Source organism: Triturus cristatus, chromosome 6, assembly GCF_964204655.1.
Source record: "Triturus cristatus chromosome 6, aTriCri1.1, whole genome shotgun sequence".
Lineage (NCBI taxonomy): Eukaryota > Metazoa > Chordata > Amphibia > Caudata > Salamandridae > Triturus > Triturus cristatus.
This window is the reverse complement of record NC_140589.1, coordinates 525,681,039-525,702,197: the sequence shown is the minus strand read 5'-3', so window position 1 is coordinate 525,702,197 and position 21,159 is coordinate 525,681,039.

Genomic DNA, 21,159 nt, shown 5'->3' with positions numbered 1-21,159 from the left:
CAACCTCCTAAGTACGGAGCGCACCCCATGCCCCAACATCACAACCGCATGTACGAGTCGTACAAAGCCACACACAAGGACAGCACCGTACAACCAAATGGCCCATGTACACACCGTACACACGCTCAAAACGCACGTACACAACAAGGACAAAACAAAACAACTCAACAATACACCATTCGAAAGGCACACAGCCACTAAACATGGCCAACAACCACTAAAATAACACAATCACTGACCTGCAACTGTCAAAAACAAACAGAGGCCCAATACACCACCACTCCTTATAACACACCCACCCAAAATTCAAACACTGCCACACCCACCCATGGACCAATAAAAAGGGCCCACACACACAAACCATGAGCCTTTGCAACAGACCCACTGCTGCCAGACACCACAGAACCAGACTACAAGCGACACCACATCTTACACTTGCACACCTTCACACGACCACCCTCACAAACACCCTCTCATCACATTCACACACACACACAACCATCCACACCCCCCCCAACATCCACACACCCCCCACACCCACACCATCCCCACCCACACCCCTCACCATGCCCACTACCAAGAATCCAAAGTTCAGTCACCGAGAGTTGGAGGTCCTTGTTGATCAAATCCTCAGAGTCGAGCCACAGATCTTTGGAACATTGGTCAGAAGCACCAGCCAGGCAGCCAAAACAGCCATGTGGCAGACCATCGTCGATGCTGTGAATGCTGTTGCGGACACCAGGAGGACCAAGCAGGATTGCCAGAACAGGTGGTACGATCTGCGGAGGAGGGTCAGAGCCAAGAGACAGGAGGAACACGACCAGGCCAACGCCACCGGAGGAGGGCCCTCCCGCAGACCCGTACAGTACCATCCCTGGGAGGAGAGGGTGATGGCCATACTGCCGGTGGAGGCAGTTGAAGGAGTAGAAGGACTCCGAGACCCGGGTGAGTACACAAACAACGCACCTCACATGGGGGGAACTGCAACCACAAACAAAATTACTAACAGGCACGCAACCACCACAAGCCATCGCATTACTCAACCACACTCCATGAGCAGGCACATGCCACTGCTGCCACCATGCCCCATGCACCCAGCTGGACAATGTCAAGTCACAGGCCACAGAAGACAACAACACATGACACGGTAACCCGGATGGCGGGAGTGTGGGCACCAAGAATCACATAGTGCGACTCCAAAGCAGACAACAATGCCCTCTGCCCATATGGCCTAGGTCACAGCCAGACAAACACTGTGTCCCAACACAGGAATGACTTGCCAGCAAATGGCGGATGCCTTGCATCAACACATGGGGGTGAAGGCACTGTTTTGCACATGCCAGCAGCTAATGAACAGCCAACAGTGTGAAAGAGTGGCAGCACACACCACCACAGCAGCAGCGCACAGACACACAGCAGACAAAATGGGTGCCTGGAGATCAGAAACAAACTCACATCAACAGGCCAAGGGCCACTCAAAGATCTGCTAACAGTGTGTGCCCAGGAAGCTGGGCCAAGGTGACAGAGGGTGACACACGGAGGGAGGGAGAGGGGGACACAGAGGGAGGGAGAGGGGGACTGAGAGGGAGGGAGACACAGGAAGATGGACAGAGGGAGGAGGCTGACACACAGAGGGAGGGAGAGGGGGACACAGAGGGAGGGAGAGGGGGACACAGAGGGAGGGAGAGGGGGACACAGAGGGAGGGAGAGGGGGACAGAGAGGGAGGGAGAGGGGGACAGAGAAGGAGGGAGACACAGGGAGAGCAAATCAGTCCTTTGGTGTGTGGGAATGTCTGCTCGTCAGCAGGTGGACTGCGTGCATGTAGACAAGGGTGCCCAGTGCCAGAACCCCCCCTCTTCATCATGGCAAAACGCAGGGCCATGTTACAACCTGTACACGAGCACAAGGACAGCCACCTGCATCATATGAGTGTGTGGATCCACTCCATGTGCACATGTACAGTGCTACAAGGAAGGCGCAAACGCATAGCTCGGCACACATGCACACTCCACTGCTGACTGCAGTCACACTTGACGCAGCAAGTAAGACTGTGCCACACATAGTTAAAGGGGCCAAATTGGTGCCCAAGGGACACACACATGCACAAGTGCACTGTGAGTGGAATGCAAGACAGATCCTAATTCCAAGAGGAAATGTGCCAACTTTGTAACGGATGCAACATGGATGTTGCATGGATCAAAAGTAACATTGTCTCTCTCACACACAGGTCAACGTCGTGCTGCACCCCCCAACACTGGGGGGGAACACTCACAGGACCCGGATCTGCAGGAGACCGATCCCACCGGCAGCGACCACTCTCACCACTCTGCGGACGACCCCGACCGACCTGGCCCCTCTGGTGTCCAACCACCTGCAGCACCTGCGTCAGGTACAACCGTGCCAACCACCACCCCCACTCCTGCCACATCCCAGGAGACACCCAGGATCCCTGCCCCAACACCACAATGCAGCCAGGCTCGCCAGGAGGGACACGGTGTCCCGGGCACCCAGGAGGAGGCAGGCGACAACGCCAATGCCACCCCTCAGGGGTCCCGGAGACCCCATGTGCCCACAAGTGCAGGCCAGGCGCAAGTGGGCAGGGGTGGTGGGAGTGGAGAGCGGCGGAGGCGCGAGCCTGACCAGTTGGCTGGGGATCCGGTATTTTCCCATGTCCGTAACATCCTGGACTCATACCGGCAGGACACCACGGGCATGGCCCAGGTTGTGTCCGTCCTCGAGGGGATCAAGGTCCAGCAGGCCCAGCAACATGCGGAGCTAATAGCCTGTCTACAGCTACACCAACGGAGGATGGAGGACAGACAGGCTGAGCAAGTGACGGCGTCCCAGGGGATTCACGCTGAACTCCGTCGGATGGCCGACACCATGGCCGACCCTCCCTGTGCCAGAAGGCGGAGAACATCACCACCCACAGGGAGGGATCATGAGGAGGAGGAGGAAACATCCGACGGAGCATCCCAGACGTCGTCACGGCCTGCTGCTGAGGTTCCCCGCAGGAAGCCGGGTCGTCCACGGAAAGGACCGTGAGGGTGGCTGCTACATCACCATCTCCCAGGACACCTGGCCTGGCACCTGGCCCACTGGAGCAACAGCATCACAGCATCAAGAGACATTCTCTGCCACATGGCCCTGCTGGTCACTGGCTGACCAATGTTGACAAAGACTGTGGCATGGACTCTGAGGATTTCCAATGGCAAGGACACCAACTCCCCTACTGAACTTTGGATTCCCTAATCCCGGAAAGGCCCTCACTTGGCCCCCCCCCCCCAATAATAAATCACACTATTAAGAGTAGATGCCTGCTGGTAGCATTATTACCTAACATGTGTCTTGTACAGTCTAAACATGCCTGAGTCATCTGTTCACTTCAACCATCCACACCCTGGGGCCTGAGTCTGGCACAGGACACATGGGTCACAGTTTTCTAGGCAAGACAGACATGGAGCACCATACACACCCGTGATGGTCAGAACCAGCTGAGGGGGTGGCCGAACAACCGTGCTGACAGACACATTGAGTACAGCAACAGTCATGCGCAGAGGTCAGGGATCCTGGCCCGTGTCCTGGGGGGCACCCAGGTACGTGTAGACAGGTGGCAGAACCATGTCCTGCAAGCTTGAGTCCGGTGGATGCAGAGAATGGGGTCATGGACAACGTTGGATGCATGGGGATGGCACATGTCACAATACCCACACAGTCATGGACATCATGCCCATTACACAGTCTCAGCACACACACACAGCTTGCATCTTGCCACTCGACACATTGACACATAGCCACAATCAGGGAATACCATGCCAGACATGCAGGATGCACCGTGCCAACACACCAGCATTGACTGAGAAGAGGCACCTTGGAGGCATAGGGACACCTTTAATAGTCATGTGTTTGGGATTGCAGAGGCAACTTGAAGTACACATGAACACATCATGTGGAGTAACATGTGGCTCCAACACTGGCACCCCCCTTCTGCAGCACAAATGCGTGATAGCCATGGAACTGGCACACAAGTGTCAGATAATAGCTAAATACCCACAGCTGCTCACGGAGAGCCTGCCATACACCATACATCCGCTGATGTGGAAGTCCCACGCCATGTCAAGACAATGTTAACCGTATGTGTCCGAGGGCAGTGTCACACACATTGATGCCTTCATCACAATCCACCATCCCATCACTGATGACTGACAACCAGGCAGCCCATCTATTCAGGTGTACCCAGCTGCATGTCGTGTCCCATGGGGATGCCACATGTCTGCAGAGGACCCAAACCCCGACCGGGGCAGTGTGCACACATCGTGAACAACTGCCACACCCAATACACCCCAGATGCATCCCTTACCCCATGGAGACTTCCAAACGTGTCCGTGCCTGTAACGCTGAGTCAGCCCACGATGCCATGTCCATGAGGAATAGCAGTGCCACAACAATGCAACCAGCAAACGGCATGCGCAGGTACCTGGGGAAGAGAGACACACAAGAAGTCAGCCACAAGAAGCACAGCCACTTGCATGTGCATGTACTCGACACATGTATGTATGACAACATGCTAGGTCACAATTATGTCTGGGGAAATACTACCATCACTGCCACCATCACTCCAGTGACACACCCACACACACCTCTGACCCACGTGCCATACATGCAGGTGGAGACACACATCACAACGCATGCCACACGGGGACCAATGCGTGCACACTCAGACCCTGGTACTCACCACTAAGCAAAGAAGTCGCGTATGAGCCGAGTCCGGATGTCCTCTTGCGGCTCCACATCCTCCACATCACTAGCCCCATTGCCAAGCCCTTCGTCCTCCACGGGTGGATGGTCCTCGTCATCTTGATCCAGGATGAGGGGCACAGCTCTTTCAACTGCCATGTTGTGCAGCATGCAGCAGACCATGAAGATCTTGCAGACCTTCGCCGGGGCATATGGGAGTGCGCCGCCGGTCTTGTGGAGGCACCGGAATCGGCTCTTCAGCATGCCAAACGTCCTCTCTATCACTCGCCTTGTCCGGCCATGGGCGGTGTTGTAGCGGAGCTGGGCCGGCGTGATGGGGTTGCGGAGAGGTGTCAGCAGCCAAGGCATGTTGGGATAGCCAGCGTCCCCTAAATGGAAAGCACATGGATATCGTTAGAACAGGCGAAGCGGTAGTGCTGCTCGGCCAAACAGAATACAGGACAGACAGACTGTACCCACCAACAACACATGCACGTTCGTTGCGCAGCTGCATCATCATATCAGGCATCCCGCTACGCCTCATGATGTAGGCATCGTGTGCTGATCCTGGAAAACGAGCACAGACATGTGAAATCACCATGTTGGACAGACACACCACAAGGGCATTGATGGAGTGGTAGTGCTTCCGATTGCGGTACGCCACCTCCCGTGCGTGTGGTGGTACCAAACCTACATGTGTCCCATCTATGGACCCAATGACATGGGGCATCCCTCCCAGGGCATAGAAACCACGTTTGACCTCAGTCATCTGTTCAGGGGTTGGGAACTTGATGAAGTCATCCAGGTGAATCAACATGGCCTCCAAGAAATCATGCAGCACACCGCTGAACATGCTCTGGGACATGCCACCAACATGAGCTATGGTATATTGGAAGGTACCCGTGGCAAGGAAATGTAGGGCAGCCATTACCTTCAGCTGGGGTGTCAGTGCCGTAGGATACCTGTGCTGCGGTTGCAGGTGTGGTGCCAGTCTCGCCGTCAGCTCCAGAATCAACGGTTGGGTGAAGCGGTAGAGCCGGATCCTGTCATTCTCCTGCATGGTGGCCAAGTCTGGAATTCTTCGGGCAACAGGAGGCGCTCTGCAGTAATTTGGAAGTGACAAGGAAGAGTGAGTGCACTACGAGAACAACGCATGTCTACTGAGCACATGTAAATCTGCCAATACACACATGCCACATAGGGAGTCAGGCATGTGCTACATGCCCAGGACACGTATGGATGCAAGGTGACACTCCTTCCAAGACCCAGCCACACACGGTGATTGAGAACCTCCCCATGCCACGCCATGGGAATAGCTGTGTCCCAGTGCAAGTGAACAGCCCGACGCAAGACAGAAGTGACATACACCCACACATCAGCAGAAGTAGGATGCCGATTGTAGAGACTGGTAGCGGAACACCGGAGCCACAGGTCACATGACATTACACTAGGCCTGCCCACACACCTTGCCATGAAGGTGCACATGTCATGACTCACCACACATTCCTTGTGAGGATGCTGACATGGCCTTGTCACGCTACTCCGTGTCCCATGCATACATGTGCACCTCACATCAGATACCACATGTGGCATGGTGTGCGGAACAGTGTGCAATGATAATCTACACACAGACACATGTTGGTTGCTGCAACGGCTGCAGCTTTTGAGGGTGCTACAACATCAACCTGATGTAAATCCCGGACACATAAATAACATAGTCACATTGTGCACTGTGGGTAGTGACAAGTCAGGTTTCATGACCCCTGTACCGGCCATCATGGGACACTTCCGTGTGTTGGTGTCCGTGCCATGCCAGTGACGCTCACCCCAAGTGCGCAGTACGACATGCACACATGTCAAAGGAGTCAAGGGCATGCCTGGCACACATTGCACCCTCACACAGTACACCTGTACACATCTCATCATACATCTGGTGCCTCCTCCACTCAGGAGGCATGTTCCACATCACAGCCTGTCACACCTGTGCCCCACACATGTAGTAATGCACAGACGATGCCTTGATGTCCATTCCTGGACAAGTATGTCCATCCATGGACAAGTATGTCCGCCCTATTCCTACCTGTGTGTCGACTATCACCACAGTGATGTGTACAAACCGGCGTACTGCTGCTAAGAGGGCCTGTGTATGTTCCCCAATCACTGTGGGAGTGCTGCCGTATGTGTACCCATCGTGATGGCGAGCGTACAGGCATTTGTACGGTCCGTACCACAACGAGTACGCATACGCGTGCAGAACCATAATGATAGTGAGCGTACACGCATTTGTACGGTCCGTACCACAACGAGTACGCATACGCGTGCAGAACCATAGTGATAGTGAGCGTACATGCGAGTGTACGGCCCTCTCACTATGGGTCTGCACGCGTATGCGTACTCGTTGTGGTACGGACCGTACACTCGCATCTACGCTCACTATCACTATGGTTCTGCACGCGTATGCGTACACGTAGTGGTACGGACCGTACACTCGCATCTACGCTCACTATCACTATGGGTCTGCACGCGTATGCGTACACGTAGTGGTACGGACCGTACACTCGCATGTACGCTCACTATCACTACGGGTACACAGACCCATAGTGATAGTGAGCGTACAGGCATTTGTACGGTCCGTACCACAACGAGTACGCATACGCGTGCAGAACCATAGTGATAGTGAGCGTACATGCGAGTGTACGGCCCTCTCACTATGGGTCTGCACGCGTATGCGTACTCGTTGTGGTACGGACCGTACACTCGCATCTACGCTCACTATCACTATGGTTCTGCACGCGTATGCGTACACGTAGTGGTACGGACCGTACACTCGCATCTACGCTCACTATCACTATGGGTCTGCACGCGTATGCGTACACGTAGTGGTACGGACCGTACACTCGCATCTACGCTCACTATCACTATGGGTCTGCACGCGTATGCGTACACGTAGTGGTACGGACCGTACACTCGCATGTACGCTCACTATCACTACGGGTACACAGACCCATAGTGATAGTGAGCGTACAGGCATTTGTACGGTCCGTACCACAACGAGTACGCATACGCGTGCAGAACCATAGTGATAGTGAGCGTACAGGCATTTGTACGGTCCGTACCACTACGTGTACGCATACGCGTGCAGACCCATAGTGATAGTGAGCGTACATGCGTGTGTACGGTCCGTACCACTACGTGTACGCATACGCGTGCAGACCCATAGTGATTTTGAACGTAGGCATGCATGTACGGGCCGTTGCCATGCATTTGGGGTGCCCTAGGGCCCGGAAACGCACCGTACCTGTGTGTGATTCTCCTAATTACATAGGGGACATGTATTAAGGCCTACATGCATGCTGGTTGTCATGGCGACCAGGTTCAAATTTCGATTTTGTTCTGGAAGGTGCACAGCAGAAGTCAGTTGGAATTCTTCTACTTTGTTGCAATGTGTTTGTGGGGCTGACATCATGCAGGAGAATGAAACCGATAGAGAACCCACAGACTGCTAGGTTTGAAGGGATTGGTGGAAACATAGGATGCAAATGTGAGTGACCAATCACTCTGTACTCCTGTGCATGAGACTGGGCAGAAGGCCACATATAAGGCAGCCAGGTCCCATGAGGGATTACTTGCCTGCACATCTTTGCATTTGTCGACCAAGCTGCTGCTACTGATTCCCTGGAACCATGTCAAGGGCTGTGGAGAGGACACAGCCATTCACCCTGGAGGAGAACATGGCTCTGCTGGATGTGATCCTCCCACAGTACCCCATGCTGTATGGGCGACCAGGGTATCAGGTGAGTGCATAGGCCACTGCCACAGACTGTCCCTATGTTGTGACTGTGTCTTCAGGCATTGTGACCCGGTGTGACACACATGCCATGTACTGTCGGGGGGGTACCAGGGGGGGGGTGCCTGATGTCTCCCAGCAGTGCCCTGAGACAGGAGGGGTGTGTGCAGAGTCCTCCCAGCAGTGCCCTGAGACAGGAGGTGTGTGTGCAGAGTCCACCCAGCAGTGCCCTGAGACAGGAGGGGTGGGGGCCTATAACTCACAGCAGTGCCCTGAGACAGGAGGGGTGGGTGTGGAGTCCTTCCAGCAGTGCCCTGAGACAGGAGGGGTGGGTGTGGAGTCCTTCCAGCAGTTCCCTGAGACAGGAGGGGTGGGTGTGGAGTCCTCCCAGCAGTGCCCTGAGACAGGAGGGGTGGGGACCTATCACTAACAGCAGTGCCCTGAGACAGGAGGGGTGGGTGTGGAGTCCTCCCAGCAGTGCCCTGAGACAGGAGGGGTGGGTGTGATGCACAGTGTGAGCCTTGATCATTGATTGTGACATTGCCATCATTCCACCTGAGTACCCACTATGGCACGTACTGCCTTTTCCCTCACCAGAGGATGATGTCCCTATGACAGAGGTGCAATGCGTTGGCTGCATTACATGCCATGTAGTAACCAGCTATTATGTTCACATATGTCTCTCTGTGACATGTGGCTGGTGTATTGATGTGGTGTCACTTGTACTTCCTCACAGGTAGGCGCCTCTGCCAAGGAGCAGATCTGGCTGACCGCCGTCAGTGCCGTGAGGCGTGTGGATGGTCGGAGGCGGAGCCTGTCCCAGGTGAGGAAACGCTGGCAGGATATCCGGTGCTGGACGCGGAGGATTGCACGGCTCCTGCTGGGGGACTCACCTGAGAGCCACAAGAACCGCGGCCGCCGCCGTCTGACCCACCTCCACAGGCGTGTGCTGCCGGTGGTCTTTCCAGACCTGGAGAGGCGCTTACAGGCGATGCAGCAGGCGGAAGGGGGTAGGTACATGTGCGTTTGTTGTGTGTCACCGGCATTTGTAAGGGCACAGTGGCATTAATTCACTGGCAGGGTTTAAAGGTGCTGTGCCCATCCAGTTTGCCCAAGTGTAGCGCTGCGCCCCTGCCACCCTTCCCCTCCTTGCAATGTGTTCCCTGGTCTGTGTGTAGTCACTCCTTCACAAGGTAATGTAGGCTGGCGCTTTGTCCACGAGAACAATGACTGTAGCATCATGGGTGGTGGTGGTGGGTAACAGGTTGTGGGACCTTGCCTGTGAACTGTCAAGTTCACTGCATGTGGGTTCCATGTCAGTTGGCACTGATGCTGGCTCCAGACATGGGAGTTGGTCTCTCATGTGTCATGCCTTACAGCGCGCATGTCCTATGTAGTGGCCTGTGACATGATGTGCATGAGTGTGCGCTACGCATAGTGCAGGGATGGTGACGTGTGTAGCAGTCATTCCCATTCAGCCATTCAGTAGCATGTAGTTGCGTGCCCAATACTGTCCCCTGGGGCACCTTATCCTCAGTGTTGTTTGTGTCATCATCAACGTGGACACTCTCACTGTCTACAGCGTAGGTTGTGCTCTGTGCCATTGTCCCCTGTCACCATGTATATAGACGTGCTATTATGTACAGGTGTCCACTGTGCAGCCTGACCTGATTGTCCCTCTTCATACTCACAGTTGCCAGTGCCTGTGTGTCTTGTTATACTCATCTGAGGATGGGCACTGGTACCTCATTATTTGTACAGGCGCACCTTTGCTGTTTTGCGTCCAATCTTGCCTTTTGCCTGCCACTGTGTTTATCACCCAGACTATGAGATGTTGGTGCCACCTGTGTCTCAGCAATTAGCATCGTGTGGGGGTTGCTTGGGGCGGGCAATGCCTATGTGTCAAATCCTGATTCCTAATTGCTGGGTCTGGACAGTGTGTGATGTTACTGGACACACACGCAAGGTGCAGTGACCGAGTTATGTTGGGCATGTTTGCAGCATTACCTATGCAGCATGTGTCTCAAGTTCATGGATATTGTCCCTGGTCATAGGTATTTTCACAAACGCTGTGTGGTGCAGAGGCAGTGCAGGATTGTCCCCAGGGCCTGGGTGCTATGTCAGACTCCGTTTCCTGTCATCAGCTATTGTCTCATGCTCTCCATGGTATTTCAGTGGCATGGTGGCTCAACCAACTGTGTTTCATGCCCTACATCGGTACCTTGTTTTGCAGATGTTAGGGATCTGCCTCTTCAGGCTATGCAATGTTGACTATGTAGATTGGACTCATGTGACAGATGTGTACAGGTGTCTGATTAATTTCTGTCTCTCCACCCTGCCCACAGCATCGTCGGGGGACACAGAGGGAGACATGGACACGGACCAGGCGGAGGGACCGAGCACCAGTGGCAGCCGTGACATCGGGGCTGGCACATCGAGTGGGACAGAGGCGGAGGATAGTGTGGCCGAGGACCTGTCGACTGGCACATCAGACTACGAAGCTGACAGGTCCGAGGAGGATGTCTCAGGGTTGGCGGAGGCTGCACCAGCAGCTGACAGTGGAACAACACCTGCCACCGCCCCCTCAGTTCACACCAACCGCCTCCCACTTGCTCGTGTCCCTTCCCAGCGTGCCCGGTCACCGCATGTCTCCTTCCTGCCAGGCACCGCACCCCCTGCCCCTGTCTCCACTGCTGCCGCCAATGCTGAGTCCATGGACATCCAGCGGCAAATGCAGGTTGGTCAGGCTGCGATCCTGAATGTCCTCCATTCCCACGGGAAAACCCTCACCAACATCGAGGCATTCTTGGAGGGCATTCATTCTTTGCAGGCTGACCAACGCAACTTGCTGAGGTCCCTAGACTCCACACTGACTGCAGCAGTGGGTTTCCTGCAGCGCGACCTCCCCCCACCTACCCCTGCCCCATCCACACTTCCCACTTCCATGCCTGTCCCACGTACACCCAGACGTCGGCATGCACCCACCACAACAGACACAGGCACCACACCAGCAGGGAAGGTCCACCGCACTCCTCCCGACACGCACACACTGGGTGAGATAGGCACACCCACTGGGTCGGGGGGCAAACGTGTGACACGCAGCCAGAGTGGGAGTCCGCATTCCACACAATCCACTCCCTCCAAATCCCCTCCCCTCAGCTCTCCTGGCCACATCTCCCCCAAGGACTCCTTCATGGCCGCTCTGTCCCTGAGCCCCACAGTTACGCCACCACGCAAGCGGTCAAGGAAGTCCTCGGTCAGGGTGGTTGAGTCTCCCCCCCTGTCTCCACCCTCCCCCGGTGGCGCTGCAACCCATCCCTCTGAACCCCCCCCCTCCTTGGGGCCTGAGGTCACTTCGGGTGCAGGGGACTCCCTGGAGGACCTTGCTAAGGTGTGTAGTGCCATCCTGGCCTCCGCCTTTGGCCATGACACACCCCCTGTGGTTGAGTCCTCCATCCCTGCACCCACGACGCCGCCCCTTTGCCCTGATGTCCCTGCGGTGCCTGTTGCTTCCCCCCCCCTGATGCCCTCACCAGTATGGAAGACGATGGCATTTGACTGTGCAGGCAAGGTAGGGGACACACATCCCACTGTGTCCCCCATGCAGCTGGGAATAATTGACTGCCCTATGGCCTTTGTTGACTTTGAACTGCCGTTGATCCACGGACATTGTGCTCATGCTGATTAAAGCTTTATTTTTTTTTTCATTATCACACTCCTGCTATGGTGGTATTGGTGTTGGTGGGGCTGCTACATTGTTTTGGGTGGTGTTTAAGGCTTTGGGTGTGTGGGATTTGTAGTAGTGTTCTGCTCTTTGGGGCCACCCTAGGATCTGTGTGCCATCACAAGGTGTTGGCTAACTTCCTTAGGTCATGTCAGCAGTTACTGCATGGTTCAATTGTCCCAGGGTGTATTCCTTCCTCTGTGTACCCAGTTTCTTCCCTGCAGGGTGTTCCCAATGTTTAGCGCAGAGCTGTGTCTACATGAGCTGTGTGTGTGACGGAGCCCTTCTACTTTGGCCATGCATGCATGGCCATGTCTCCACCTGCAACAATCGTGGCATCCTTGGTGATCACTGTACTTGTGTGTGGAGTCAGTTGACATGAGTTCATGGGGACATGTTCCCTTGTAGGCAGTATGGATGTGGGTAATTGTGGCATCACACACATGTGTTACACCCCTCCTGGGTGTGGACACTGCTGGGAGGACTCTGCACCCACCCCTCCTGGGTCTGGACACTGCTGGGAGGACTCTGCACACACCCCTCCTGGGTCTGGACACTGCTGGGAGGACTCTGCACACACCCCTCCTGTCTCTGGGCACTGCTGGGAGGACTCCACACCCACCCCTCCTGTCTCAGGGCACTGCTGGGAGGACTCCACACCCACCCCTCCTGTCTCAGGGCACTGCTGGGAGGACTCCACACCCACCCCTCCTGTCTCTGGGCACTGCTGGGAGGACTCTGCACCCACCCCTCCTGGGGCTGGACACTGCTGGGAGGACTCTGCACACACCCCTCCTGGGTCTGGACACTGCTGGGAGGACTCTGCACACACCCCTCCTGTCTCTGGGCACTGCTGGGAGGACTCTGCACCCACCCCTCCTGGGTCTGGACACTGCTGGGAGGACTCTGCACACACCCCTCCTGTCTCTGGGCACTGCTGGGAGGACTCTGCACCCACCCCTCCTGGGTCTGGACACTGCTGGGAGGACTCTGCACACACCCCTCCTGTCTCTGGGCACTGCTGGGAGGACTCACCACCCACCCCTCCTGGGTCTGGACACTGCTGGGAGGACTCTGCACCCACCCCTCCTGTCTCTGGGCACTGCTGGGAGGACTCACCACCCACCCCTCCTGTCTCAGGGCACTGCTGGGAGGTCTCTGCACCCACCCCTCCTGTGTCAGGGCACTGCTGGGAGGACTCTGCACCCACCCCTCCTGTCTCAGGGCACTGCTGGGAGGACTCCACACCCACCCCTCCTGTCTCAGGGCACTGCTGGGAGGACTCCACACCCACCCCTCCTGTCTCAGGGCACTGCTGGGAGGACTCCACACCCACCCCTCCTGTCTCTGGGCACTGCTGGGAGGACTCTGCACCCACCCCTCCTGGGGCTGGACACTGCTGGGAGGACTCTGCACACACCCCTCCTGGGTCTGGACACTGCTGGGAGGACTCTGCACACACCCCTCCTGTCTCTGGGCACTGCTGGGAGGACTCTGCACCCACCCCTCCTGGGTCTGGACACTGCTGGGAGGACTCTGCACACACCCCTCCTGTCTCTGGGCACTGCTGGGAGGACTCACCACCCACCCCTCCTGGGTCTGGACACTGCTGGGAGGACTCTGCACCCACCCCTCCTGTCTCTGGGCACTGCTGGGAGGACTCACCACCCACCCCTCCTGTCTCAGGGCACTGCTGGGAGGTCTCTGCACCCACCCCTCCTGTGTCAGGGCACTGCTGGGAGGACTCTGCACCCACCCCTCCTGTCTCAGGGCACTGCTAGGAGGACTCCACACCCACCCCTCCTGTCTCAGGGCACTGCTGGGAGGACTCCACACCCACCCCTCCTGTCTCAGGGCACTGCTGGGAGGACTCTGCACACACCCCTCCTGTCTCTGGGCACTGCTGGGAGTGATGGGCACCCACCCCTCCTGTCTCAGGGCACTGCTGGGTGGACTCTGCACACACACCTCCGATTTCTGGATATGTGCGCTTGGCACATACACGGTGGGGTTACGCACACTGCATTAGAGGTGAGGGTACGAGTCTACTGACACTGGTGTGGTGGGGGTACGCTCCGTACGTCCGCGGGTGGGGGTACGGGTCGTACTTACACTGTTGGGCTGGGGGTACGCTCCGTGCGTCCGCGGGTGGGGGTACGGGTCGTACTTACACTGTTGGGCTGGGGGTACGCTCCGTGCGTCCGCGGGTGGGGGTACGGGTCGTACTTACACTGTTGGGCTGGGGGTACGCTCCGTACGTCCGCGGGTGGGGGTACGGGTCGTACTTACACTGTTGGGCTGGGGGTACGCTCCGTGCGTCCGCGGGTGGGGGTACGGGTCGTACTTACACTGTTGGGCTGGGGGTACGCTCCGTGCGTCCGCGGGTGGGGGTACGGGTCGTACTTACACTGTTGGGCTGGGGGTACGCTCCGTGCGTCCGCGGGTGGGGGTACGGGTCGTACTTACACTGTTGGGCTGGGGGTACGCTCCGTGTGTCCGCGGGTGGGGGTACGGGTCGTACTTACACTGTTGGGCTGGGGGTACGCTCCGTACGTCCGCGGGTGGGGGTACGGGTCGTACTTACACTGTTGGGCTGGGGGTACGCTCCGTGCGTCCGCGGGTGGGGGTACGGGTCGTACTTACACTGTTGGGCTGGGGGTACGCTCCGTACGTCCGCGGGTGGGGGTACGGGTCGTACTTACACTGTTGGGCTGGGGGTACGCTCCGTGCGTCCGCGGGTGGGGGTACGGGTCGTACTTACACTGTTGGGCTGGGGGTACGCTCCGTGCGTCCGCGGGTGGGGGTACGGGTCGTACTTACACTGTTGGGCTGGGGGTACGCTCCGTACGTCCGCGGGTGGGGGTACGGGTCGTACTTACACTGTTGGGCTGGGGGTACGCTCCGTGCGTCCGCGGGTGGGGGTACGGGTCGTACTTACACTGTTGGGCTGGGGGTACGCTCCGTGCGTCCGCGGGTGGGGGTACGGGTCGTACTTACACTGTTGGGCTGGGGGTACGCTCCGTACGTCCGCGGGTGGGGGTACGGGTCGTACTTACACTGTTGGGCTGGGGGTACGCTCCGTGCGTCCGCGGGTGGGGGTTCGAGTCGTACTTACACTGTTGGCATGGGGGGTACGCTCCATGCATACGCGGGTGGGGGTACGGGTCGTACTTACACTGTTGGGCTGGGGGTACGCTCCGTACGTCCGCGGGTGGGGGTACGGGTCGTACTTGCACTGTTGGGCTGGGGGGTACGCTCCTTGCATACGGGGTGGGGGTAGGGTCCGTACATATCCGTCCCCACGCTATGTGATGTTTGTGCGGCCCGTACCCAGGCCTTTGCCACGTGGGTGCGATCCGTCCCGCCATTGTTGGGGTGACGTGTGTGGGCGTGGTCCGACTCGTACCCACGCTCTTCAGGCGTGGGTACGGGACGTACCTGTCTGGTTGTGTTGCCGGTTCGCGTGGTGACGGACTTCCGTTGTGGCAGTCGCTGGATTATCAGGACACGCCCCAACCCCCTCGTGGTGACCAGGGCATGGGAGTCAGGTATGTCCAGGCCATGTGTAGTGTGTCACTCATGTGGTTGTTTAGTGGCCTGCCCTGGTCGTGCCACCCCCACCCCACCCCACTTTCCCCCCTCCCTTAGTTATTCTGACCTTCTGCGGCGTCTGCGTCGTAACCTGTAGAGGAGGTGTACTGCTATGAGGGCAGGGATGACTCGTAGGTTCGGGTCCATGTCTGTCCGTCGCGTACTGGTACTCCTTGCTCGCGTCGTCCTGTCGCGTACGGGTCCTCCTTGATCGCGTCGTCCTGTCGCGTACGGGTCCTCCTTGGTGGCGTCGTCCTGTGTGTCCGTCACGTACTGGTCCTCCTTGTTCGCGTCGCCGTCTGTCCGTCGCGTACTGGTGGTCCTTGTTCGCGTCGTCCTGATTTCCCGGCAGTTTTTGGCTGCCGCAAAATATTCACCGTGCGGGGTGACGTCGGTGCGAATCGTGATTCCTGGGTCGTGAATGGCTGGCTGCGTGCGTCCCGACGTCAGGTCGGCGCTTTCCCGGATCGCATTGGTAGGTGTTTTTTGTTCGGTCGGTCTTTTTTACGATTCGTACGGTAATGGTGTACCCGTGCGAATCGTAATTCCATGTTTGTATATTTTGACGACCGGGTACGCGTCGGACGGAGAATATGCTCCGTCCGACGGTTCGTACCCGGTTTTTGCCGGATCGTGATCGGCACCTTAGTGTAGTATTTATCTTTGCTCTTGTATTTCCGTCGACAGTATTTTCCACACCGATGACTTTGGAAACGTAAAACTTGCTCCTTTAACTTTTTCTCTTCTGTGCTTTTTGGTATAGCACATGTTGCATATTCTTCAATGTAAGATAACACTGCTTCATCAGTATCTGTTCCAAACTTTGGGACATCCTTGATCCACAACAGCATATGAATATGAGGAGCACCTCTTGCCTGGTACTCTTTTCTCCAAAAGAAATCCACTACTTCTCCTAGAGGTGGATTTTTTTTATTGCAGATGAAGGACATCATAGCCTTAAATCTATGATTGAAATATCTGCAAACATTAACGGGATCCAATGAGCACAGTTCTCCTGCTGTCTTGTATTCGATGTTTTTAATGTTTGAATATGCCTCTCGTAGAAAATCCAGTAAATCATCCCAAGCGTACTCGGCACAGCTTAGGGTAACGAACCATGTTGGTGTTCCTAAATTCCGTAACATGCATTTTAATTCACCATGGCGTCGGTACCAATATTCATTTGTCCCACGCTGACAAGCCATCAGATTGATCAGTTGTGTTTCCAAATGATCATCTCGGTGCTGCACTTTCTCCATAAAATCCTTAGCAGACACATTTTGCAAATGTACTCCACTTTTTAAAATGTGATTTACTGCATAAGACAATGCAGACAAGTCGCTTTCAAATAAAAGATGGAACAAATAAGGAATACTTTGTCGAAATCTGGGATCTTCAGCATATAGTCTTGTAGTCCGATACTCAGAAGCTGGAATCTGTTCCGGACGTTCATCGTATCGTCCTCCTTTTCCTTTAGGAAACAGCTGGGGAAAACATCGAGCTTCCAAGCTCTCCTCCCATACACTCACGGGAGTTCCTTTTGCTTTCTTCATCTGAAATAGATCAATATTGTCTCCCATAACTTCTTTTGAATGAAGAGGATGTATGCTAAAATGTTCATAAATTTCTTCTTCCTTTGACTTGTCCACTTTTTCAATTTGTCCAGTTGGTGTTTCTGTGTCTTCTTGTAAATCTTCTTCTTCTTCTTCTTCTATATAAATTGATTCATACCATTTGTTATTCCTTTTCAAATACAAATTTGCTCTTTGTACTTTCCGTACATCTACCAGCTCCTGCCAAATCTTCTTATTCTTTGTAGGTACACCATTAACCAGAATAATTAATGGTTCAGTTTCCAAAGTATCCGCATCAATAGTTTCCATATTTTTTTTCAAATCCAAGGGCAAATACACCACTCTACCTTTTAAACCTCTCAGTAAATCTGAAGGAGGTAATTTACCAGTTTTGGGCTCCATACGTACTATGGTCTGGAACGGATGAACACATTGAATGAGTATAGACTCATATGTATTTAATTCAGAAAGTTCAGCAGGAATAGCATCCAATTCTAAATTATTATGTACAGCTCTGGTCGGCATTCTATTTTCCTCTAACTTGTTGTAACAGTATTTACAAATACGCTGATCTTCACCCAATTCAAAACAATTTTCAAGAAATATATATGTGGCAAAATCCTTCCACTTATAATTATCTTCATTTTCACTCTTTCTGTAGAGATCAACATTCCTAGTTTGTTTTCTATAATGAGTTCTGCGGCAACAAATACAAGTAATATTTGGTCTTTCATTAGAGATTATTGCAAATTTTGTTATGTGATCATTAAATGTCTTACTTACAGAGGGTTCTACATTCTCTTCCACTTCTTCCTCATTTACTGTGTCCTTCTCTGCACTGTTTTGTTCAGGACCAAAGTAACAAAACTGAATTTCATCAACAACCTTCTCTACATCTGATACCGTTCCACGGAACAGAGCCCTATTCAATTCATCTAACTTTATTGCTGGACTTTTAGCAAAATACAACCGTCTCACAAACTTTCTCATTTCAGTATGATGAACAGCCAGCATCCTAAAATGATGGAAAACACTATTACACACTTTTCTAGATAGACAAGCCAGAGAATGACCCTGCAAACCAGTATTCTCTCTCACTCTGCATGGATCCAGACTTTGAAGCACCTTAATCTTCTGTTTTACACTTTTTTTACTATATTCTCTTAGAAACTCACGAAATTTATCAATAGATTCCTGACGCACAGTGCAAATACTACTACAATTCCAAGTGTACACTGGGGCTTTAGGACGTCTCCCCATAGCCTCATCCGCCATCACTTGTACCTCATCTCTTGGAACCATTATCTCCTTCTCCATTATGCAACCATTTTTCACTTCATAAGCACGACCTCTGGTGTCAACTGCATGCAGCAAACTATTACTTTGAAAATAACTCTCTTCATTAAAAAAAGGTTCACTACTTGAACTATGCATCCATTTTCCTAAAAACACTTTAGAAAAGTTTGTTCTGTTCACTACTCTTCTCCTTTTGCTATGTGATTTCAGTACATTAACCATTTTGTCTAATGTACGCATCCTATTCAAAATTAAAATGAATAGTTTCCTTTTTAATTCTAATGCCTTTGCTGCAATGGCTTCAATTTCTTTTTTTCTCTTATAAAACTTAGCCTTTTGCTTATATTTCTTCACATCCTTTATCAAATTGGACATAACTCTTCTCTGAAACATTTTTCTACGTATCTCTTTAAACGCTGTTTTTCTGTTTAAGTTAATCTTTTTAGTTGCATTAACTAAATTCTCAATTTTTTCCTGTCCTTTTCGATTGAAATCATTCTTTCCAGTACAGACATTTTGTACATTTTTCCTTTTTTTGAATATGTTCTTTAGAAATTTTTTTGTCTGCTTACCAGAAGATTTTTTCTTTTTCCCAACATGAGCATCTTCAACTAACTTAGGTCCTCCAGTTGTCTTCAAATATAGGTTTTTTTTGTGGTCTTTTTTTACTCTGGATTTTGTAGGCATCTTAAATTTTGTTCACTGCTCTTCAGCAATACCTGAAAAAAACTAAAAAATAATTCCTTTATTTTATTTAAATATATTACTACATTTGTTTTCACATTAGTCACAAAACGAAATTTCTTTGCCAATTTGAAAGCACACTTACTACTCTTTTTTTTTGGCAAGTGATAATCACTTTTACAGACTGACACATTATGAATCCACTTTTCAGATTTTTTAAAAAGCACATGTCCAAACTGCTTTTTCAGACCAGCACCATTTGTAACCTGGGTGACTGCCTACACTCCAGCAAGGGCAACCAGCCTTAGTGATGCTGAATGTATTTGCATTACTGACTGAAACCTCAAACCCCACTCGCTTGTGAATACTGTGCATGATTCCACATGGTAAGCAGCTGGGTGTGTGCTAAGAGTCTGCTTCTGCACCAAAAAATGGCTCCCCCTTTCCTTCTAATGCAACTGTAAAATCACCAGAGCAATACGCAATAAATCTCTGCCTGTAATTTCTCTTTGCACACAGAGTCATGTTTTCACATTAGTCACAAAACAAAATTTCTTTGCCAATTTGAAAGCACACTTACTACTCTTTTTTTTGGCAAGTGATAATCACTTTTACAGACTGACACATTATGAATCCACTTTTCAGATTTTTTAAAAAGCACATGTCCAAACTGCATTTTCAGACCAGCACCATTTGTAACCTGGGTGACTGCCTACACTCCAGCAAGGGCAACCAGCCTTAGTGATGCTGAATGTATTTGCATTACTGACTGAAACCTCAAACCCCACTCGCTTGTGAATACTGTGCATGATTCCACATGGTAAGCAGCTGGGTGTGTGCTAAGAGTCTGCTTCTGCACCAAGAAATGGCTCCCCCTTTCCTTCTAATGCAACTGTGAAATCACCAGAGCAATACGCAATACATCTCTGCCTGTAATTTCTCTTTGCACACAGAGTCATGTTTTCACATTAGTCACAAAACGAAATTTCTTTGCCAATTTGAAAGCACACTTACTACTCTTTTTTTTGGCAAGTGATAATCACTTTTACAGACTGACACATTATGAATCCACTTTTCAGATTTTTTAAAAAGCACATGTCCAAACTGCTTTTTCAGACCAGCACCATTTGTAACCTGGATGACTGCCTACACTCCAGCAAGGGCAACCAGCCTTAGTGATGCTGAATGTATTTGCATTACTGACTGAAACCTCAAACCCCACTCGCTTGTGAATACTGTGCATGAGTCCACATGGTAAGCAGCTGGGTGTGTGCTAAGAGTCTGCTTCTGCACCAAAAAATGGCTCCCCCTTTCCATCTAATGCAACTGTGAAATCACCAGAGCAATACGCAATAAATCTTTGCCTGTAATTCCTATTTGCACACAGAGTCATGTTTTCACATTAGGCCCTTAAACGAAATTTCTTTGCCAATTTGAAAGCACACTTACTACTCTTTTTTTTGGCAAGTGATAATCACTTTTACAGACTGACACATTATGAATCCACTTTTCAGATTTTTTAAAAAGCACATGTCCAAACTGCTTTTTCAGACCAGCACCATTTGTAACCTGGGTGACTGCCTACACTCCAGCAAGGGCAACCAGCCTTAGTGATGCTGAATGTATTTGCATTACTGACTGAAACCTCAAACCCCACTCGCTTGTGAATACTGTGCATGATTCCACATGGTAAGCAGCTGGGTGTGTGCTAAGAGTCTGCTTCTGCACCAAAAAATGGCTCCCCCTTTCCATCTAATGCAACTGT